At 47.7% G+C, this 20,970-nt stretch overlaps 29 non-coding genes across 29 annotated transcripts; all 29 read left to right on the forward strand.

The window, feature by feature from the left end:
* Nucleotides 1–415: 415 nt before the first annotated feature.
* On the forward strand, nucleotides 416–534 carry LOC143872523 (5S ribosomal RNA). Its single transcript, XR_013247266.1, has one exon. It is a non-coding gene; the product is annotated as a 5S ribosomal RNA (ribosomal RNA).
* Nucleotides 535–1,131: 597 nt separating this feature from the next.
* Nucleotides 1,132–1,250, forward strand: LOC143872524 (5S ribosomal RNA). The gene has a single exon (XR_013247267.1). It is a non-coding gene; the product is annotated as a 5S ribosomal RNA (ribosomal RNA).
* Nucleotides 1,251–1,845: 595 nt separating this feature from the next.
* On the forward strand, nucleotides 1,846–1,964 carry LOC143873406 (5S ribosomal RNA). Its single transcript, XR_013248116.1, has one exon. It is a non-coding gene; the product is annotated as a 5S ribosomal RNA (ribosomal RNA).
* Nucleotides 1,965–2,561: 597 nt separating this feature from the next.
* Nucleotides 2,562–2,680, forward strand: LOC143873755 (5S ribosomal RNA). Its single transcript, XR_013248455.1, has one exon. It is a non-coding gene; the product is annotated as a 5S ribosomal RNA (ribosomal RNA).
* A 597-nt stretch (nucleotides 2,681–3,277) lies between these two features.
* LOC143874044 (5S ribosomal RNA) lies at nucleotides 3,278–3,396 on the forward strand. The gene has a single exon (XR_013248734.1). It is a non-coding gene; the product is annotated as a 5S ribosomal RNA (ribosomal RNA).
* Nucleotides 3,397–3,992: 596 nt separating this feature from the next.
* LOC143872525 (5S ribosomal RNA) lies at nucleotides 3,993–4,111 on the forward strand. The gene has a single exon (XR_013247268.1). It is a non-coding gene; the product is annotated as a 5S ribosomal RNA (ribosomal RNA).
* Nucleotides 4,112–4,707: 596 nt separating this feature from the next.
* Nucleotides 4,708–4,826, forward strand: LOC143872526 (5S ribosomal RNA). Its single transcript, XR_013247269.1, has one exon. It is a non-coding gene; the product is annotated as a 5S ribosomal RNA (ribosomal RNA).
* A 597-nt stretch (nucleotides 4,827–5,423) lies between these two features.
* On the forward strand, nucleotides 5,424–5,542 carry LOC143872528 (5S ribosomal RNA). The gene has a single exon (XR_013247271.1). It is a non-coding gene; the product is annotated as a 5S ribosomal RNA (ribosomal RNA).
* A 597-nt stretch (nucleotides 5,543–6,139) lies between these two features.
* On the forward strand, nucleotides 6,140–6,258 carry LOC143872529 (5S ribosomal RNA). Its single transcript, XR_013247272.1, has one exon. It is a non-coding gene; the product is annotated as a 5S ribosomal RNA (ribosomal RNA).
* Nucleotides 6,259–6,854: 596 nt separating this feature from the next.
* LOC143872530 (5S ribosomal RNA) lies at nucleotides 6,855–6,973 on the forward strand. The gene has a single exon (XR_013247273.1). It is a non-coding gene; the product is annotated as a 5S ribosomal RNA (ribosomal RNA).
* A 597-nt stretch (nucleotides 6,974–7,570) lies between these two features.
* On the forward strand, nucleotides 7,571–7,689 carry LOC143872531 (5S ribosomal RNA). Its single transcript, XR_013247274.1, has one exon. It is a non-coding gene; the product is annotated as a 5S ribosomal RNA (ribosomal RNA).
* Nucleotides 7,690–8,286: 597 nt separating this feature from the next.
* Nucleotides 8,287–8,405, forward strand: LOC143874045 (5S ribosomal RNA). The gene has a single exon (XR_013248735.1). It is a non-coding gene; the product is annotated as a 5S ribosomal RNA (ribosomal RNA).
* Nucleotides 8,406–9,001: 596 nt separating this feature from the next.
* On the forward strand, nucleotides 9,002–9,120 carry LOC143872532 (5S ribosomal RNA). Its single transcript, XR_013247275.1, has one exon. It is a non-coding gene; the product is annotated as a 5S ribosomal RNA (ribosomal RNA).
* Nucleotides 9,121–9,716: 596 nt separating this feature from the next.
* LOC143872533 (5S ribosomal RNA) lies at nucleotides 9,717–9,835 on the forward strand. Its single transcript, XR_013247276.1, has one exon. It is a non-coding gene; the product is annotated as a 5S ribosomal RNA (ribosomal RNA).
* Nucleotides 9,836–10,432: 597 nt separating this feature from the next.
* Nucleotides 10,433–10,551, forward strand: LOC143872535 (5S ribosomal RNA). The gene has a single exon (XR_013247277.1). It is a non-coding gene; the product is annotated as a 5S ribosomal RNA (ribosomal RNA).
* A 597-nt stretch (nucleotides 10,552–11,148) lies between these two features.
* LOC143872536 (5S ribosomal RNA) lies at nucleotides 11,149–11,267 on the forward strand. Its single transcript, XR_013247278.1, has one exon. It is a non-coding gene; the product is annotated as a 5S ribosomal RNA (ribosomal RNA).
* A 597-nt stretch (nucleotides 11,268–11,864) lies between these two features.
* On the forward strand, nucleotides 11,865–11,983 carry LOC143873407 (5S ribosomal RNA). The gene has a single exon (XR_013248117.1). It is a non-coding gene; the product is annotated as a 5S ribosomal RNA (ribosomal RNA).
* A 596-nt stretch (nucleotides 11,984–12,579) lies between these two features.
* LOC143872537 (5S ribosomal RNA) lies at nucleotides 12,580–12,698 on the forward strand. Its single transcript, XR_013247279.1, has one exon. It is a non-coding gene; the product is annotated as a 5S ribosomal RNA (ribosomal RNA).
* A 597-nt stretch (nucleotides 12,699–13,295) lies between these two features.
* Nucleotides 13,296–13,414, forward strand: LOC143872538 (5S ribosomal RNA). Its single transcript, XR_013247280.1, has one exon. It is a non-coding gene; the product is annotated as a 5S ribosomal RNA (ribosomal RNA).
* Nucleotides 13,415–14,011: 597 nt separating this feature from the next.
* On the forward strand, nucleotides 14,012–14,130 carry LOC143872540 (5S ribosomal RNA). The gene has a single exon (XR_013247282.1). It is a non-coding gene; the product is annotated as a 5S ribosomal RNA (ribosomal RNA).
* A 597-nt stretch (nucleotides 14,131–14,727) lies between these two features.
* Nucleotides 14,728–14,846, forward strand: LOC143873408 (5S ribosomal RNA). The gene has a single exon (XR_013248118.1). It is a non-coding gene; the product is annotated as a 5S ribosomal RNA (ribosomal RNA).
* A 596-nt stretch (nucleotides 14,847–15,442) lies between these two features.
* Nucleotides 15,443–15,561, forward strand: LOC143872541 (5S ribosomal RNA). The gene has a single exon (XR_013247283.1). It is a non-coding gene; the product is annotated as a 5S ribosomal RNA (ribosomal RNA).
* Nucleotides 15,562–16,158: 597 nt separating this feature from the next.
* Nucleotides 16,159–16,277, forward strand: LOC143874072 (5S ribosomal RNA). The gene has a single exon (XR_013248762.1). It is a non-coding gene; the product is annotated as a 5S ribosomal RNA (ribosomal RNA).
* Nucleotides 16,278–16,874: 597 nt separating this feature from the next.
* LOC143872542 (5S ribosomal RNA) lies at nucleotides 16,875–16,993 on the forward strand. Its single transcript, XR_013247284.1, has one exon. It is a non-coding gene; the product is annotated as a 5S ribosomal RNA (ribosomal RNA).
* A 597-nt stretch (nucleotides 16,994–17,590) lies between these two features.
* On the forward strand, nucleotides 17,591–17,709 carry LOC143873409 (5S ribosomal RNA). Its single transcript, XR_013248119.1, has one exon. It is a non-coding gene; the product is annotated as a 5S ribosomal RNA (ribosomal RNA).
* Nucleotides 17,710–18,314: 605 nt separating this feature from the next.
* Nucleotides 18,315–18,433, forward strand: LOC143872543 (5S ribosomal RNA). The gene has a single exon (XR_013247285.1). It is a non-coding gene; the product is annotated as a 5S ribosomal RNA (ribosomal RNA).
* A 597-nt stretch (nucleotides 18,434–19,030) lies between these two features.
* Nucleotides 19,031–19,149, forward strand: LOC143872544 (5S ribosomal RNA). The gene has a single exon (XR_013247286.1). It is a non-coding gene; the product is annotated as a 5S ribosomal RNA (ribosomal RNA).
* A 597-nt stretch (nucleotides 19,150–19,746) lies between these two features.
* Nucleotides 19,747–19,865, forward strand: LOC143872545 (5S ribosomal RNA). Its single transcript, XR_013247287.1, has one exon. It is a non-coding gene; the product is annotated as a 5S ribosomal RNA (ribosomal RNA).
* A 597-nt stretch (nucleotides 19,866–20,462) lies between these two features.
* LOC143873410 (5S ribosomal RNA) lies at nucleotides 20,463–20,581 on the forward strand. The gene has a single exon (XR_013248120.1). It is a non-coding gene; the product is annotated as a 5S ribosomal RNA (ribosomal RNA).
* Nucleotides 20,582–20,970: the final 389 nt, after the last annotated feature.

Genomic DNA, 20,970 nt, shown 5'->3' on the forward strand with positions numbered 1-20,970 from the left:
TTTGATTCGATAAACGGAATTCGTTCTGACATTTCATTTGCGGTCAAATTATAGCGGGGGTTTGTTCAGATTCAGTGACGTACAGGCTATAGCGGATGAGTGTACTAGTGGATGCGAGTCATGAATCCGGTCGGAAGGTGTTTACTGGCCGTGAGCTACCCTTGGTGCACAAATATCGTTCCCACGATAACTTTTGATCCGCCCGTCAGATCGTAGCGATTCTTATATTGATTCGGGGGTACTCGGGAAGATTAATCGCGCGATGACAGCCCTTGCGGTCATACGGCTTCCCGACATGCTCGGATCGTCCATCCGGTGTCATCTAGCAGGATTTTTTCGCACTTTCATTTAAACGGACTTCGTACGACAATGCGAGTGGAAACTCTTTATTACTTTGACAATGGAGAGGCATGCTGGGTGCGATCATACCAGCACAAATGCACTGGATCCCATCAGAACTCCGAAGTTAAGCGTGCTTGGGCGAGAGTAGTACTAGGATGGGTGACCTCCTGGGAAGTCCTCGTGTTGCACCCCTGTCACTTTTTTCGGCTATCTACCACTTTTTTCGAACAATCTTTCGGTTCTGGAACATCGATGCGAACTGAAACGCACGTTTAGTGCGTCGCCTCCTACGTTTCGGTACGGATCTTTTTATTTTCTTCCGGATGGTGAATTCAAAGACGTCCGGTCTTTATTATGGCGGGGTGATAGTGTCGTTTGATTCGATAAACGGAATTCGTTCTGACATTTCATTTGCGGTCAAATTATAGCGGGGGTTTGTTTAGATTCAGTGACGTACAAGCTATAGCGGATGAGTGTACTAGTGGATGAAAGTCATGAATCCGGTCGGAAGGTGTTTACTGGCCGTGAGCTACCCTTGGTGCACAAATATCGTTCCGACGATAACTTTTGATCCGCCCGTCAGATCGTGGCGATTCTTATATTGATTCGGGGGTACTCGGGAAGATTAATCGCGCGATGACAGCCCTGGCAGTCATCCGGCTTTCCGACATGCTCGGATCGTCCATCCGGTGTCATCTAGCAGGATTTTTTCGCACTTTCATTTAAACGGACTTCGTACGACAATGCGAGTGGAAACTCTTTATTACTTTTACAATGGAGAGGCATGCTGGGTGCGATCATACCAGCACAAATGCACTGGATCCCATCAGAACTCCGAAGTTAAGCGTGCTTGGGCGAGAGTAGTACTAGGATGGGTGACCTCCTGGGAAGTCCTCGTGTTGCACCCCTGTCACTTTTTTCGGCTATCTACCACTTTTTTCGAACAATCTTTCGGTTCTGGAACATCGATGCGAACTGAAACGCACGTTTAGTGCGTCGCCTCCTACGTTTCGGTACGGATCTTTTTATTTTCTTCCGGATGGTGAATTCAAAGACGTCCGGTCTTTATTATGGCGGGGTGATAGTGTCGTTTGATTCGATAAACGGAATTCGTTCTGACATTTCATTTGCGGTCAAATTATAGCGGGGGTTTGTTTAGATTCAGTGACGTACAGGCTATAGCGGATGAGTGTACTAGTGGATGCGAGTTATGAATCCGGTCGGAAGGTGTTTACTGGCCGTGAGCTACCCTTGGTGCACAAATATCGTTTCGACGATAACTTTTGATCCGCCCGTCAGATCGTGGCGATTCTTATATTGATTCGGGGGTACTCAGGAAGATTAATCGCGCTGACAGCCCTGGCGGTCATCCGGCTTTCCGACATGCTCGGATCGTCCATCCGGTGTCATCTAGCAGGATTTTTTCGCACTTTCATTTAAACGGACTTCGTACGACAATGCGAGTGGAAACTCTTTATTACTTTGACAATGGAGAGGCATGCTGGGTGCGATCATACCAGCACAAATGCACTGGATCCCATCAGAACTCTGAAGTTAAGCGTGCTTGGGCGAGAGTAGTACTAGGATGGGTGACCTCCTGGGAAGTCCTCGTGTTGCACCCCTGTCACTTTTTTCGGCTATCTACCACTTTTTTCGAACAATCTTTCGGTTCTGGAACATCGATGCGAACTGAAACGCACGTTTAGTGCGTCGCCTCTTACGTTTCGGTACGGATCATTTTATTTTCTTCCGGATGGTGAATTCAAAGACGTCCGGTCTTTATTATGGCGGGGTGATAGTGTCGTTTGATTCGATAAACGGAATTCGTTCTGACATTTCATTTGCGGTCAAATTATAGTGGGGGTTTGTTCAGATTCAGTGACGTACAGGCTATAGCGGATGAGTGTACTAGTGGATGCGAGTCATGAATCCGGTCGGAAGGTGTTTACTGGCCGTGAGCTACCCTTGGTGCACAAATATCGTTCCAACGATAACTTTTGATCCGCCCGTCAGATCGTAGCGATTCTTATATTGATTCGGGGGTACTCGGGAAGATTAATCGCGTGATGACAGCCCTTGCGGTCATACGGCTTCCCGACATGCTCGGATCGTCCATCCGGTGTCATCTAGCAGGATTTTTTCGCACTTTCATTTAAACGGACTTCGTACGACAATGCGAGTGGAAACTCTTTATTACTTTGACAATGGAGAGGCATGCTGGGTGCGATCATACCAGCACAAATGCACTGGATCCCATCAGAACTCCGAAGTTAAGCGTGCTTGGGCGAGAGTAGTACTAGGATGGGTGACCTCCTGAGAAGTCCTCGTGCTGCACCCCTGTCACTTTTTTCGGCTATCTACCACTTTTTTCGAACAATCTTTCGGTTCTGGAACATCGATGCGAACTGAAACGCACGTTTAGTGCGACACCTCCTACGTTTCGGTTCGGATCTTTTTATTTTCTGCCGGATAGTGAATTCAAATACGTCCGGTCTTTATTATGGTGGGGTGATAGTGTCGTTTGATTCGATAAACGGAATTCGTTCTGACATTTCATTTGCGGTCAAATTATAGCGGGGGTTTGTTTAGATTCAGTGACGTACAAGCTATAGCGGATGAGTGTACTAGTGGATGAAAGTCATGAATCCGGTCGGAAGGTGTTTACTGGCCGTGAGCTACCCTTGGTGCACAAATATCGTTCCGACGATAACTTTTGATCCGCCCGTCAGATCGTGGCGATTCTTATATTGATTCGGGGGTACTCAGGAAGATTAATCGCGCGGTGACAGCCCTGGCGGTCATCCGGCTTTCCGACATGCTCGGATCGTCCATCCGGTGTCATCTAGCAGGATTTTTTCGCACTTTCATTTAAACGGACTTCGTACGACAATGCGAGTGGAAACTCTTTATTACTTTGACAATGGAGAGGCATGCTGGGTGCGATCATACCAGCACAAATGCACTGGATCCAATCAGAACTCCGAAGTTAAGCGTGCTTGGGCGAGAGTAGTACTAGGATGGGTGACCTCCTGGGAAGTCCTCGTGTTGCACCCCTGTCACTTTTTCGGCTATCTACCACTTTTTTCGAACAATCTTTCGGTTCTGGAACATCGATGCGAACTGAAACGCACGTTTAGTGCGACGCCTCCTACGTTTCGGTTGGGATCTTTTTATTTTCTGCCGGATAGTGAATTCAAATACGTCCGGTCTTTATTATGGCGGGGTGATAGTGTCGTTTGATTCGATAAACGGAATTCGTTCTGACATTTCATTTGCGGTCAAATTATAGCGGGGGTTTGTTTAGATTCAGTGACGTACAAGCTATAGCGGATGAGTGTACTAGTGGATGAAAGTCATGAATCCGGTCGGAAGGTGTTTACTGGCCGTGAGCTACCCTCGGTGCACAAATATCGTTCCGACGATAACTTTTGATCCGCCCGTCAGATCGTGGCGATTCTTATATTGATTCGGGGGTACTCGGGAAGATTAATCGCGCGATGACAGCCTTGGCGGTCATCCGGCTTTCCGACATGCTCGGATCGTCCATCCGGTGTCATCTAGCAGGATTTTTTCGCACTTTCATTTAAACGGACTTCGTACGACAATGCGAGTGGAAACTCTTTATTACTTTGACAATGGAGAGGCATGCTGGGTGCGATCATACCAGCACAAATGCACTGGATCCCATCAGAACTCCGAAGTTAAGCGTGCTTGGGCGAGAGTAGTACTAGGATGGGTGACCTCCTGGGAAGTCCTCGTGTTGCACCCCTGTCACTTTTTTCGGCTATCTACTACTTTTTTCGAACAATCTTTCGGTTCTGGAACATCGATGCGAACTGAAACGCACGTTTAGTGCGTCGCCTCCTACGTTTCGGTACGGATCTTTTTATTTTCTTCCGGATGGTGAATTCAAAGACGTCCGGTCTTTATTATGGCGGGGTGATAGTGTCGTTTGATTCGATAAACGGAATTCGTTCTGACATTTCATTTGCGGTCAAATTATAGCGGGGGTTTGTTTAGATTCAGTGACGTACAGGCTATAGCGGATGAGTGTACTAGTGGATGCGAGTCATGAATCCGGTCGGAAGGTGTTTACTGGCCGTGAGCTACCCTTGGTGCACAAATATCGTTTCGACGATAACTTTTGATCCGCCCGTCAGATCGTGGCGATTCTTATATTGATTCGGGGGTACTCAGGAAGATTAATCGCGCGATGACAGCCCTGGCGGTCATCCGCTTTCCGACATGCTCGGATCGTCCATCCGGTGTCATCTAGCAGGATTTTTTCGCACTTTCATTTAAACGGACTTCGTACGACAATGCGAGTGGAAACTCTTTATTACTTTGACAATGGAGAGGCATGCTGGGTGCGATCATACCAGCACAAATGCACTGGATCCCATCAGAACTCCGAAGTTAAGCGTGCTTGGGCGAGAGTAGTACTAGGATGGGTGACCTCCTGGGAAGTCCTCGTGTTGCACCCCTGTCACTTTTTTCGGCTATCTACCACTTTTTTCGAACAATCTTTCGGTTCTGGAACACCGATGCGAACTGAAACGCACGTTTAGTGCGTCGCCTCTTACGTTTCGGTACGGATCATTTTATTTTCTTCCGGATGGTGAATTCAAAGACGTCCGGTCTTTATTATGGCGGGGTGATAGTGTCGTTTGATTCGATAAACGGAATTCGTTCTGACATTTCATTTGCGGTCAAATTATAGCGGGGGTTTGTTCAGATTCAGTGACGTACAGGCTATAGCGGATGAGTGTACTAGTGGATGCGAGTCATGAATCCGGTCGGAAGGTGTTTACTGGCCGTGAGCTACCCTTGGTGCACAAATATCGTTCCCACGATAACTTTTGATCCGCCCGTCAGATCGTAGCGATTCTTATATTGATTCGGGGGTACTCGGGAAGATTAATCGCGCGATGACAGCCCTTGCGGTCATACGGCTTCCCGACATGCTCGGATCGTCCATCCGGTGTCATCTAGCAGGATTTTTTCGCACTTTCATTTAAACGGACTTCGTACGACAATGCGAGTGGAAACTCTTTATTACTTTGACAATGGAGAGGCATGCTGGGTGCGATCATACCAGCACAAATGCACTGGATCCCATCAGAACTCCGAAGTTAAGCGTGCTTGGGCGAGAGTAGTACTAGGATGGGTGACCTCCTGGGAAGTCCTCGTGTTGCACCCCTGTCACTTTTTTCGGCTATCTACCACTTTTTTCGAACAATCTTTCGGTTCTGGAACATCGATGCGAACTGAAACGCACGTTTAGTGCGTCGCCTCCTACGTTTCGGTACGGATCTTTTTATTTTCTTCCGGATGGTGAATTCAAAGACGTCCGGTCTTTATTATGGCGGGGTGATAGTGTCGTTTGATTCGATAAACGGAATTCGTTCTGACATTTCATTTGCGGTCAAATTATAGCGGGGGTTTGTTTAGATTCAGTGACGTACAAGCTATAGCGGATGAGTGTACTAGTGGATGAAAGTCATGAATCCGGTCGGAAGGTGTTTACTGGCCGTGAGCTACCCTTGGTGCACAAATATCGTTCCGACGATAACTTTTGATCCGCCCGTCAGATCGTGGCGATTCTTATATTGATTCGGGGGTACTCGGGAAGATTAATCGCGCGATGACAGCCTTGGCGGTCATCCGGCTTTCCGACATGCTCGGATCGTCCATCCGGTGTCATCTAGCAGGATTTTTTCGCACTTTCATTTAAACGGACTTCGTACGACAATGCGAGTGGAAACTCTTTATTACTTTGACAATGGAGAGGCATGCTGGGTGCGATCATACCAGCACAAATGCACTGGATCCCATCAGAACTCCGAAGTTAAGCGTGCTTGGGCGAGAGTAGTACTAGGATGGGTGACCTCCTGGGAAGTCCTCGTGTTGCACCCCTGTCACTTTTTTCGGCTATCTACTACTTTTTTCGAACAATCTTTCGGTTCTGGAACATCGATGCGAACTGAAACGCACGTTTAGTGCGTCGCCTCCTACGTTTCGGTACGGATCTTTTTATTTTCTTCCGGATGGTGAATTCAAAGACGTCCGGTCTTTATTATGGCGGGGTGATAGTGTCGTTTGATTCGATAAACGGAATTCGTTCTGACATTTCATTTGCGGTCAAATTATAGCGGGGGTTTGTTTAGATTCAGTGACGTACAGGCTATAGCGGATGAGTGTACTAGTGGATGCGAGTCATGAATCCGGTCGGAAGGTGTTTACTGGCCGTGAGCTACCCTTGGTGCACAAATATCGTTTCGACGATAACTTTTGATCCGCCCGTCAGATCGTGGCGATTCTTATATTGATTCGGGGGTACTCAGGAAGATTAATCGCGCGATGACAGCCCTGGCGGTCATCCGCTTTCCGACATGCTCGGATCGTCCATCCGGTGTCATCTAGCAGGATTTTTTCGCACTTTCATTTAAACGGACTTCGTACGACAATGCGAGTGGAAACTCTTTATTACTTTGACAATGGAGAGGCATGCTGGGTGCGATCATACCAGCACAAATGCACTGGATCCCATCAGAACTCCGAAGTTAAGCGTGCTTGGGCGAGAGTAGTACTAGGATGGGTGACCTCCTGGGAAGTCCTCGTGTTGCACCCCTGTCACTTTTTTCGGCTATCTACCACTTTTTTCGAACAATCTTTCGGTTCTGGAACACCGATGCGAACTGAAACGCACGTTTAGTGCGTCGCCTCTTACGTTTCGGTACGGATCATTTTATTTTCTTCCGGATGGTGAATTCAAAGACGTCCGGTCTTTATTATGGCGGGGTGATAGTGTCGTTTGATTCGATAAACGGAATTCGTTCTGACATTTCATTTGCGGTCAAATTATAGCGGGGGTTTGTTCAGATTCAGTGACGTACAGGCTATAGCGGATGAGTGTACTAGTGGATGCGAGTCATGAATCCGGTCGGAAGGTGTTTACTGGCCGTGAGCTACCCTTGGTGCACAAATATCGTTCCCACGATAACTTTTGATCCGCCCGTCAGATCGTAGCGATTCTTATATTGATTCGGGGGTACTCGGGAAGATTAATCGCGCGATGACAGCCCTTGCGGTCATACGGCTTCCCGACATGCTCGGATCGTCCATCCGGTGTCATCTAGCAGGATTTTTTCGCACTTTCATTTAAACGGACTTCGTACGACAATGCGAGTGGAAACTCTTTATTACTTTGACAATGGAGAGGCATGCTGGGTGCGATCATACCAGCACAAATGCACTGGATCCCATCAGAACTCCGAAGTTAAGCGTGCTTGGGCGAGAGTAGTACTAGGATGGGTGACCTCCTGGGAAGTCCTCGTGTTGCACCCCTGTCACTTTTTTCGGCTATCTACCACTTTTTTCGAACAATCTTTCGGTTCTGGAACATCGATGCGAACTGAAACGCACGTTTAGTGCGTCGCCTCCTACGTTTCGGTACGGATCTTTTTATTTTCTTCCGGATGGTGAATTCAAAGACGTCCGGTCTTTATTATGGCGGGGTGATAGTGTCGTTTGATTCGATAAACGGAATTCGTTCTGACATTTCATTTGCGGTCAAATTATAGCGGGGGTTTGTTTAGATTCAGTGACGTACAAGCTATAGCGGATGAGTGTACTAGTGGATGAAAGTCATGAATCCGGTCGGAAGGTGTTTACTGGCCGTGAGCTACCCTTGGTGCACAAATATCGTTCCGACGATAACTTTTGATCCGCCCGTCAGATCGTGGCGATTCTTATATTGATTCGGGGGTACTCAGGAAGATTAATCGCGCGGTGACAGCCCTGGCGGTCATCCGGCTTTCCGACATGCTCGGATCGTCCATCCGGTGTCATCTAGCAGGATTTTTTCGCACTTTCATTTAAACGGACTTCGTACGACAATGCGAGTGGAAACTCTTTATTACTTTGACAATGGAGAGGCATGCTGGGTGCGATCATACCAGCACAAATGCACTGGATCCAATCAGAACTCCGAAGTTAAGCGTGCTTGGGCGAGAGTAGTACTAGGATGGGTGACCTCCTGGGAAGTCCTCGTGTTGCACCCCTGTCACTTTTTCGGCTATCTACCACTTTTTTCGAACAATCTTTCGGTTCTGGAACATCGATGCGAACTGAAACGCACGTTTAGTGCGACGCCTCCTACGTTTCGGTTGGGATCTTTTTATTTTCTGCCGGATAGTGAATTCAAATACGTCCGGTCTTTATTATGGCGGGGTGATAGTGTCGTTTGATTCGATAAACGGAATTCGTTCTGACATTTCATTTGCGGTCAAATTATAGCGGGGGTTTGTTTAGATTCAGTGACGTACAAGCTATAGCGGATGAGTGTACTAGTGGATGAAAGTCATGAATCCGGTCGGAAGGTGTTTACTGGCCGTGAGCTACCCTCGGTGCACAAATATCGTTCCGACGATAACTTTTGATCCGCCCGTCAGATCGTGGCGATTCTTATATTGATTCGGGGGTACTCGGGAAGATTAATCGCGCGATGACAGCCTTGGCGGTCATCCGGCTTTCCGACATGCTCGGATCGTCCATCCGGTGTCATCTAGCAGGATTTTTTCGCACTTTCATTTAAACGGACTTCGTACGACAATGCGAGTGGAAACTCTTTATTACTTTGACAATGGAGAGGCATGCTGGGTGCGATCATACCAGCACAAATGCACTGGATCCCATCAGAACTCCGAAGTTAAGCGTGCTTGGGCGAGAGTAGTACTAGGATGGGTGACCTCCTGGGAAGTCCTCGTGTTGCACCCCTGTCACTTTTTTCGGCTATCTACTACTTTTTTCGAACAATCTTTCGGTTCTGGAACATCGATGCGAACTGAAACGCACGTTTAGTGCGTCGCCTCCTACGTTTCGGTACGGATCTTTTTATTTTCTTCCGGATGGTGAATTCAAAGACGTCCGGTCTTTATTATGGCGGGGTGATAGTGTCGTTTGATTCGATAAACGGAATTCGTTCTGACATTTCATTTGCGGTCAAATTATAGCGGGGGTTTGTTTAGATTCAGTGACGTACAGGCTATAGCGGATGAGTGTACTAGTGGATGCGAGTCATGAATCCGGTCGGAAGGTGTTTACTGGCCGTGAGCTACCCTTGGTGCACAAATATCGTTTCGACGATAACTTTTGATCCGCCCGTCAGATCGTGGCGATTCTTATATTGATTCGGGGGTACTCAGGAAGATTAATCGCGCGATGACAGCCCTGGCGGTCATCCGCTTTCCGACATGCTCGGATCGTCCATCCGGTGTCATCTAGCAGGATTTTTTCGCACTTTCATTTAAACGGACTTCGTACGACAATGCGAGTGGAAACTCTTTATTACTTTGACAATGGAGAGGCATGCTGGGTGCGATCATACCAGCACAAATGCACTGGATCCCATCAGAACTCCGAAGTTAAGCGTGCTTGGGCGAGAGTAGTACTAGGATGGGTGACCTCCTGGGAAGTCCTCGTGTTGCACCCCTGTCACTTTTTTCGGCTATCTACCACTTTTTTCGAACAATCTTTCGGTTCTGGAACACCGATGCGAACTGAAACGCACGTTTAGTGCGTCGCCTCTTACGTTTCGGTACGGATCATTTTATTTTCTTCCGGATGGTGAATTCAAAGACGTCCGGTCTTTATTATGGCGGGGTGATAGTGTCGTTTGATTCGATAAACGGAATTCGTTCTGACATTTCATTTGCGGTCAAATTATAGCGGGGGTTTGTTCAGATTCAGTGACGTACAGGCTATAGCGGATGAGTGTACTAGTGGATGCGAGTCATGAATCCGGTCGGAAGGTGTTTACTGGCCGTGAGCTACCCTTGGTGCACAAATATCGTTCCCACGATAACTTTTGATCCGCCCGTCAGATCGTAGCGATTCTTATATTGATTCGGGGGTACTCGGGAAGATTAATCGCGCGATGACAGCCCTTGCGGTCATACGGCTTCCCGACATGCTCGGATCGTCCATCCGGTGTCATCTAGCAGGATTTTTTCGCACTTTCATTTAAACGGACTTCGTACGACAATGCGAGTGGAAACTCTTTATTACTTTGACAATGGAGAGGCATGCTGGGTGCGATCATACCAGCACAAATGCACTGGATCCCATCAGAACTCCGAAGTTAAGCGTGCTTGGGCGAGAGTAGTACTAGGATGGGTGACCTCCTGGGAAGTCCTCGTGTTGCACCCCTGTCACTTTTTTCGGCTATCTACCACTTTTTTCGAACAATCTTTCGGTTCTGGAACATCGATGCGAACTGAAACGCACGTTTAGTGCGTCGCCTCCTACGTTTCGGTACGGATCTTTTTATTTTCTTCCGGATGGTGAATTCAAAGACGTCCGGTCTTTATTATGGCGGGGTGATAGTGTCGTTTGATTCGATAAACGGAATTCGTTCTGACATTTCATTTGCGGTCAAATTATAGCGGGGGTTTGTTTAGATTCAGTGACGTACAAGCTATAGCGGATGAGTGTACTAGTGGATGAAAGTCATGAATCCGGTCGGAAGGTGTTTACTGGCCGTGAGCTACCCTTGGTGCACAAATATCGTTCCGACGATAACTTTTGATCCGCCCGTCAGATCGTGGCGATTCTTATATTGATTCGGGGGTACTCGGGAAGATTAATCGCGCGATGACAGCCCTGGCAGTCATCCGGCTTTCCGACATGCTCGGATCGTCCATCCGGTGTCATCTAGCAGGATTTTTTCGCACTTTCATTTAAACGGACTTCGTACGACAATGCGAGTGGAAACTCTTTATTACTTTTACAATGGAGAGGCATGCTGGGTGCGATCATACCAGCACAAATGCACTGGATCCCATCAGAACTCCGAAGTTAAGCGTGCTTGGGCGAGAGTAGTACTAGGATGGGTGACCTCCTGGGAAGTCCTCGTGTTGCACCCCTGTCACTTTTTTCGGCTATCTACCACTTTTTTCGAACAATCTTTCGGTTCTGGAACATCGATGCGAACTGAAACGCACGTTTAGTGCGTCGCCTCCTACGTTTCGGTACGGATCTTTTTATTTTCTTCCGGATGGTGAATTCAAAGACGTCCGGTCTTTATTATGGCGGGGTGATAGTGTCGTTTGATTCGATAAACGGAATTCGTTCTGACATTTCATTTGCGGTCAAATTATAGCGGGGGTTTGTTCAGATTCAGTGACGTACAGGCTATAGCGGATGAGTGTACTAGTGGATGCGAGTCATGAATCCGGTCGGAAGGTGTTTACTGGCCGTGAGCTACCCTTGGTGCACAAATATCGTTCCGACGATAACTTTTGATCCGCCCGTCAGATCGTGGCGATTCTTATATTGATTCGGGGGTACTCGGGAAGATTCATCGCGCGATGACAGCCCTGGCGGTCATCCGGCTTTCCGACATGCTCGGATCGTCCATCCGGTGTCATCTAGCAGGATTTTTTCGCACTTTCATTTAAACGGACTTCGTACGACAATGCGAGTGGAAACTCTTTATTACTTTGACAATGGAGAGGCATGCTGGGTGCGATCATACCAGCACAAATGCACTGGATCCCATCAGAACTCTGAAGTTAAGCGTGCTTGGGCGAGAGTAGTACTAGGATGGGTGACCTCCTGGGAAGTCCTCGTGTTGCACCCCTGTCACTTTTTTCGGCTATCTACCACTTTTTTCGAACAATCTTTCGGTTCTGGAACATCGATGCGAACTGAAACGCACGTTTAGTGCGTCGCCTCCTACGTTTCGGTTCGGATCTTTTTATTTTCTTCCGGATGGTGAATTCAAAGACGTCCGGTCTTTATTATGGCGGGGTGATAGTGTCGTTTGATTCGATAAACGGAATTCGTTCTGACATTTCATTTGCGGTCAAATTATAGCGGGGGTTTGTTTAGATTCAGTGACGTACAGGCTATAGCGGATGAGTGTACTAGTGGATGCGAGTCATGAATCCGGTCGGAAGGTGTTTACTGGCCGTGAGCTACCCTTGGTGCACAAATATCGTTTCGACGATAACTTTTGATCCGCCCGTCAGATCGTGGCGATTCTTATATTGATTCGGGGGTACTCGGGAAGATTAATCGCGCGATGACAGCCCTGGCGGTCATCCGGCTTTCCGACATGCTCGGATCGTCCATCCGTATCATCTAGCAGGATTTTTTCGCACTTTCATTTAAACGGACTTCGTACGACAATGCGAGTGGAAACTCTTTATTACTTTGACAATGGAGAGGCATGCTGGGTGCGATCATACCAGCACAAATGCACTGGATCCCATCAGAACTCCGAAGTTAAGCGTGCTTGGGCGAGAGTAGTACTAGGATGGGTGACCTCCTGGGAAGTCCTCGTGTTGCACCCCTGTCACTTTTTTCGGCTATCTACCACTTTTTTCGAACAATCTTTCGGTTCTGGAACATCGATGCGAACTGAAACGCACGTTTAGTGCGACGCCTCCTACGTTTCGGTTGGGATCATTTTATTTTCTTCCGGATAGTGAATTCAAATACGTCCGGTCTTTATTATGGCGGGGTGATAGTGTCGTTTGATTCGATAAACGGAATTCGTTCTGACATTTCATTTGCGGTCAAATTATAGCGGGGGTTTGTTCAGATTCAGTGACGTACAAGCTATAGCGGATGAGTGTACTAGTGGATGCGAGTCATGAATCCGGTCGGAAGGTGTTTACTGGCCGTGAGCTACCCTTGGTGCACAAATATCGTTCCCACGATAACTTTTGATCCGCCCGTCAGATCGTAGCGATTCTTATATTGATTCGGGGGTACTCAGGAAGATTAATCGCGCGATGACAGCCCTGGCGGTCATCCGGCTTTCCGACATGCTCGGATCGTCCATCCGGTGTCATCTAGCAGGATTTTTTCGCACTTTCATTTAAACGGACTTCGTACGACAATGCGAGTGGAAACTCTTTATTACTTTGACAATGGAGAGGCATGCTGGGTGCGATCATACCAGCACAAATGCACTGGATCCCATCAGAACTCCGAAGTTAAGCGTGCTTGGGCGAGAGTAGTACTAGGATGGGTGACCTCCTGGGAAGTCCTCGTGTTGCACCCCTGTCACTTTTTTCGGCTATCTACCACTTTTTTCGAACAATCTTTCGGTTCTGGAACATCGATGCGAACTGAAACGCACGTTTAGTGCGTCGCCTCCTACGTTTCGGTACGGATCTTTTTATTTTCTTCCGGATGGTGAATTCAAAGACGTCCGGTCTTTATTATGGCGGGGTGATAGTGTCGTTTGATTCGATAAACGGAATTCGTTCTGACATTTCATTTGCGGTCAAATTATAGCGGGGGTTTGTTTAGATTCAGTGACGTACAAGCTATAGCGGATGAGTGTACTAGTGGATGAAAGTCATGAATCCGGTCGGAAGGTGTTTACTGGCCGTGAGCTACCCTTGGTGCACAAATATCGTTCCGACGATAACTTTTGATCCGCCCGTCAGATCGTGGCGATTCTTATATTGATTCGGGGGTACTCGGGAAGATTAATCGCGCGATGACAGCCCTGGCAGTCATCCGGCTTTCCGACATGCTCGGATCGTCCATCCGGTGTCATCTAGCAGGATTTTTTCGCACTTTCATTTAAACGGACTTCGTACGACAATGCGAGTGGAAACTCTTTATTACTTTTACAATGGAGAGGCATGCTGGGTGCGATCATACCAGCACAAATGCACTGGATCCCATCAGAACTCCGAAGTTAAGCGTGCTTGGGCGAGAGTAGTACTAGGATGGGTGACCTCCTGGGAAGTCCTCGTGTTGCACCCCTGTCACTTTTTTCGGCTATCTACCACTTTTTTCGAACAATCTTTCGGTTCTGGAACATCGATGCGAACTGAAACGCACGTTTAGTGCGTCGCCTCCTACGTTTCGGTACGGATCTTTTTATTTTCTTCCGGATGGTGAATTCAAAGACGTCCGGTCTTTATTATGGCGGGGTGATAGTGTCGTTTGATTCGATAAACGGAATTCGTTCTGACATTTCATTTGCGGTCAAATTATAGCGGGGGTTTGTTCAGATTCAGTGACGTACAGGCTATAGCGGATGAGTGTACTAGTGGATGCGAGTCATGAATCCGGTCGGAAGGTGTTTACTGGCCGTGAGCTACCCTTGGTGCACAAATATCGTTCCGACGATAACTTTTGATCCGCCCGTCAGATCGTGGCGATTCTTATATTGATTCGGGGGTACTCGGGAAGATTCATCGCGCGATGACAGCCCTGGCGGTCATCCGGCTTTCCGACATGCTCGGATCGTCCATCCGGTGTCATCTAGCAGGATTTTTTCGCACTTTCATTTAAACGGACTTCGTACGACAATGCGAGTGGAAACTCTTTATTACTTTGACAATGGAGAGGCATGCTGGGTGCGATCATACCAGCACAAATGCACTGGATCCCATCAGAACTCTGAAGTTAAGCGTGCTTGGGCGAGAGTAGTACTAGGATGGGTGACCTCCTGGGAAGTCCTCGTGTTGCACCCCTGTCACTTTTTTCGGCTATCTACCACTTTTTTCGAACAATCTTTCGGTTCTGGAACATCGATGCGAACTGAAACGCACGTTTAGTGCGTCGCCTCCTACGTTTCGGTTCGGATCTTTTTATTTTCTTCCGGATGGTGAATTCAAAGACGTCCGGTCTTTATTATGGCGGGGTGATAGTGTCGTTTGATTCGATAAACGGAATTCGTTCTGACATTTCATTTGCGGTCAAATTATAGCGGGGGTTTGTTTAGATTCAGTGACGTACAGGCTATAGCGGATGAGTGTACTAGTGGATGCGAGTCATGAATCCGGTCGGAAGGTGTTTACTGGCCGTGAGCTACCCTTGGTGCACAAATATCGTTTCGACGATAACTTTTGATCCGCCCGTCAGATCGTGGCGATTCTTATATTGATTCGGGGGTACTCGGGAAGATTAATCGCGCGATGACAGCCCTGGCGGTCATCCGGCTTTCCGACATGCTCGGATCGTCCATCCGTATCATCTAGCAGGATTTTTTCGCACTTTCATTTAAACGGACTTCGTACGACAATGCGAGTGGAAACTCTTTATTACTTTGACAATGGAGAGGCATGCTGGGTGCGATCATACCAGCACAAATGCACTGGATCCCATCAGAACTCCGAAGTTAAGCGTGCTTGGGCGAGAGTAGTACTAGGATGGGTGACCTCCTGGGAAGTCCTCGTGTTGCACCCCTGTCACTTTTTTCGGCTATCTACCACTTTTTTCGAACAATCTTTCGGTTCTGGAACATCGATGCGAACTGAAACGCACGTTTAGTGCGACGCCTCCTACGTTTCGGTTGGGATCATTTTATTTTCTTCCGGATAGTGAATTCAAATACGTCCGGTCTTTATTATGGCGGGGTGATAGTGTCGTTTGATTCGATAAACGGAATTCGTTCTGACATTTCATTTGCGGTCAAATTATAGCGGGGGTTTGTTCAGATTCAGTGACGTACAAGCTATAGCGGATGAGTGTACTAGTGGATGCGAGTCATGAATCCGGTCGGAAGGTGTTTACTGGCCGTGAGCTACCCTTGGTGCACAAATATCGTTCCCACGATAACTTTTGATCCGCCCGTCAGATCGTAGCGATTCTTATATTGATTCGGGGGTACTCAGGAAGATTAATCGCGCGATGACAGCCCTGGCGGTCATCCGGCTTTCCGACATGCTCGGATCGTCCATCCGGTGTCATCTAGCAGGATTTTTTCGCACTTTCATTTAAACGGACTTCGTACGACAATGCGAGTGGAAACTCTTTATTACTTTGACAATGGAGAGGCATGCTGGGTGCGATCATACCAGCACAAATGCACTGGATCCCATCAGAACTCCGAAGTTTAGCGTGCTTGGGCGAGAGTAGTACTAGGATGGGTGACCTCCTGGGAAGTCCTCGTGTTGCACCCCTGTCACTTTTTTCGGCTATCTACCACTTTTTTCGAACAATCTTTCGGTTCTGGAACATCGATGCGAACTGAAACGCACGTTTAGTGCGTCGCCTCCTACGTTTCGGTACGGATCTTTTTATTTTCTTCCGGATGGTGAATTCAAAGACGTCCGGTCTTTATTATGGCGGGGTGATAGTGTCGTTTGATTCGATAAACGGAATTCGTTCTGACATTTCATTTGCGGTCAAATTATAGCGGGGGTTTGTTTAGATTCAGTGACGTACAGGCTATAGCGGATGAGTGTACTAGTGGATGCGAGTCATGAATCCGGTCGGAAGGTGTTTACTGGGCGTGAGCTACCCTTGGTGCACAAATATCGTTTCGACGATAACTTTTGATCCGCCCGTCAGATCGTGGCGATTCTTATATTGATTCGGGGGTACTCGAGAAGATTAATCGCGCGATGACAGCCCTGGCGGTCATCCGGCTTTCCGACATGCTCGGATCGTCCATCCGGTGTCATCTAGCAGGATTTTTTTGCACTTTCATTTAAACGGACTTCGTACGACAATGCGAGTGGAAACTCTTTATTACTTTGACAATGGAGAGGCATGCTGGGTGCGATCATACCAGCACAAATGCACTGGATCCCATCAGAACTCCGAAGTTAAGCGTGCTTGGGCGAGAGTAGTACTAGGATGGGTGACCTCCTGGGAAGTCCTCGTGTTGCACCCCTGTCACTTTTTTCGGCTATCTACCACTTTTTTCGAACAATCTTTCGGTTCTGGAACATCGATGCGAACTGAAACGCACGTTTAGTGCGACGCCTCCTACGTTTCGGTTGGGATCTTTTTATTTTCTGCCGGATAGTGAATTCAAATACGTCCGGTCTTTATTATGGCGGGGTGATAGTGTCGTTTGATTCGATAAACGGAATTCGTTCTGACATTTCATTTGCGGTCAAATTATAGCGGGGGTTTGTTTAGATTCAGTGACGTACAAGCTATAGCGGATGAGTGTACTAGTGGATGAAAGTCATGAATCCGGTCGGAAGGTGTTTACTGGCCGTGAGCTACCCTTGGTGCACAAATATCGTTCCGACGATAACTTTTGATCCGCCCGTCAGATCGTGGCGATTCTTATATTGATTCGGGGGTACTCGGGAAGATTAATCGCGCGATGACAGCCTTGGCGGTCATCCGGCTTTCCGACATGCTCGGATCGTCCATCCGGTGTCATCTAGCAGGATTTTTTCGCACTTTCATTTAAACGGACTTCGTACGACAATGCGAGTGGAAACTCTTTATTACTTTGACAATGGAGAGGCATGCTGGGTGCGATCATACCAGCACAAATGCACTGGATCCCATCAGAACTCTGAAGTTAAGCGTGCTTGGGCGAGAGTAGTACTAGGATGGGTGACCTCCTGGGAAGTCCTCGTGTTGCACCCCTGTCACTTTTTTCGGCTATCTACCACTTTTTTCGAACAATCTTTCGGTTCTGGAACATCGATGCGAACTGAAACGCACGTTTAGTGCGTCGCCTCCTACGTTTCGGTTCGGATCTTTTTATTTTCTTCCGGATGGTGAATTCAAAGACGTCCGGTCTTTATTATGGCGGGGTGATAGTGTCGTTTGATTCGATAAACGGAATTTGTTCTGACATTTCATTTGCGGTCAAATTATAGCGGGGGTTTGTTCAGATTCAGTGACGTACAGGCTATAGCGGATGAGTGTACTAGTGGATGCGAGTCATGAATCCGGTCGGAAGGTGTTTACTGGCCGTGAGCTACCCTTGGTGCACAAATATCGTTCCGACGATAACTTTTGATCCGCCCGTCAGATCGTGGCGATTCTTATATTGATTCGGGGGTACTCGGGAAGGTTCATCGCGCGATGACAGCCCTAGCGCCCTAGCGGTCATCCGGCTTTCCGACATGCTCGGATCGTCCATCCGGTGTCATCTAGCAGGATTTTTTCGCACTTTCATTTAAACGGACTTCGTACGACAATGCGAGTGGAAACTCTTTATTACTTTGACAATGGAGAGGCATGCTGGGTGCGATCATACCAGCACAAATGCACTGGATCCCATCAGAACTCCGAAGTTAAGCGTGCTTGGGCGAGAGTAGTACTAGGATGGGTGACCTCCTGGGAAGTCCTCGTGTTGCACCCCTGTCACTTTTTTCGGCTATCTACCACTTTTTTCGAACAATCTTTCGGTTCTGGAACATCGATGCGAACTGAAACGCACGTTTAGTGCGACGCCTCCTACGTTTCGGTTGGGATCATTTTATTTTCTTCCGGATAGTGAATTCAAATACGTCCGGTCTTTATTATGGCGGGGTGATAGTGTCGTTTGATTCGATAAACGGAATTCGTTCTGACATTTCATTTGCGGTCAAATTATAGCGGGGGTTTGTTCAGATTCAGTGACGTACAAGCTATAGCGGATGAGTGTACTAGTGGATGCGAGTCATGAATCCGGTCGGAAGGTGTTTACTGGCCGTGAGCTACCCTTGGTGCACAAATATCGTTCCCACGATAACTTTTGATCCGCCCGTCAGATCGTAGCGATTCTTATATTGATTCGGGGGTACTCAGGAAGATTAATCGCGCGATGACAGCCCTGGCGGTCATCCGGCTTTCCGACATGCTCGGATCGTCCATCCGGTGTCATCTAGCAGGATTTTTTCGCACTTTCATTTAAACGGACTTCGTACGACAATGCGAGTGGAAACTCTTTATTACTTTGACAATGGAGAGGCATGCTGGGTGCGATCATACCAGCACAAATGCACTGGATCCCATCAGAACTCCGAAGTTAAGCGTGCTTGGGCGAGAGTAGTACTAGGATGGGTGACCTCCTGGGAAGTCCTCGTGTTGCACCCCTGTCACTTTTTTCGGCTATCTACCACTTTTTTCGAACAATCTTTCGGTTCTGGAACATCGATGCGAACTGAAACGCACGTTTAGTGCGTCGCCTCCTACGTTTCGGTACGGATCTTTTTATTTTCTTCCGGATGGTGAATTCAAAGACGTCCGGTCTTTATTATGGCGGGGTGATAGTGTCGTTTGATTCGATAAACGGAATTCGTTCTGACATTTCATTTGCGGTCAAATTATAGCGGGGGTTTGTTTAGATTCAGTGACGTACAGGCTATAGCGGATGAGTGTACTAGTGGATGCGAGTCATGAATCCGGTCGGAAGGTGTTTACTGGCCGTGAGCTACCCTTGGTGCACAAATATCGTTTCGACGATAACTTTTGATCCGCCCGTCAGATCGTGGCGATTCTTATATTGATTCGGGGGTACTCGAGAAGATTAATCGCGCGATGACAGCCCTGGCGGTCATCCGGCTTTCCGACATGCTCGGATCGTCCATCCGGTGTCATCTAGCAGGATTTTTTTGCACTTTCATTTAAACGGACTTCGTACGACAATGCGAGTGGAAACTCTTTATTACTTTGACAATGGAGAGGCATGCTGGGTGCGATCATACCAGCACAAATGCACTGGATCCCATCAGAACTCCGAAGTTAAGCGTGCTTGGGCGAGAGTAGTACTAGGATGGGTGACCTCCTGGGAAGTCCTCGTGTTGCACCCCTGTCACTTTTTTCGGCTATCTACCACTTTTTTCGAACAATCTTTCGGTTCTGGAACATCGATGCGAACTGAAACGCACGTTTAGTGCGACGCCTCCTACGTTTCGGTTGGGATCTTTTTATTTTCTGCCGGATAGTGAATTCAAATACGTCCGGTCTTTATTATGGCGGGGTGATAGTGTCGTTTGATTCGATAAACGGAATTCGTTCTGACATTTCATTTGCGGTCAAATTATAGCGGGGGTTTGTTTAGATTCAGTGACGTACAAGCTATAGCGGATGAGTGTACTAGTGGATGAAAGTCATGAATCCGGTCGGAAGGTGTTTACTGGCCGTGAGCTACCCTTGGTGCACAAATATCGTTCCGACGATAACTTTTGATCCGCCCGTCAGATCGTGGCGATTCTTATATTGATTCGGGGGTACTCGGGAAGATTAATCGCGCGATGACAGCCTTGGCGGTCATCCGGCTTTCCGACATGCTCGGATCGTCCATCCGGTGTCATCTAGCAGGATTTTTTCGCACTTTCATTTAAACGGACTTCGTACGACAATGCGAGTGGAAACTCTTTATTACTTTGACAATGGAGAGGCATGCTGGGTGCGATCATACCAGCACAAATGCACTGGATCCCATCAGAACTCTGAAGTTAAGCGTGCTTGGGCGAGAGTAGTACTAGGATGGGTGACCTCCTGGGAAGTCCTCGTGTTGCACCCCTGTCACTTTTTTCGGCTATCTACCACTTTTTTCGAACAATCTTTCGGTTCTGGAACATCGATGCGAACTGAAACGCACGTTTAGTGCGTCGCCTCCTACGTTTCGGTTCGGATCTTTTTATTTTCTTCCGGATGGTGAATTCAAAGACGTCCGGTCTTTATTATGGCGGGGTGATAGTGTCGTTTGATTCGATAAACGGAATTTGTTCTGACATTTCATTTGCGGTCAAATTATAGCGGGGGTTTGTTCAGATTCAGTGACGTACAGGCTATAGAGGATGAGTGTACTAGTGGATGCGAGTCATGAATCCGGTCGGAAGGTGTTTACTGGCCGTGAGCTACCCTTGGTGCACAAATATCGTTCCGACGATAACTTTTGATCCGCCCGTC

Source organism: Tasmannia lanceolata, unplaced genomic scaffold (genome assembly GCF_043159265.1).
Source record: "Tasmannia lanceolata isolate RefF3 unplaced genomic scaffold, GAP_Taslan_0.1 ptg000003l, whole genome shotgun sequence".
NCBI classification, from domain to species: Eukaryota; Viridiplantae; Streptophyta; class Magnoliopsida; order Canellales; family Winteraceae; genus Tasmannia; species Tasmannia lanceolata.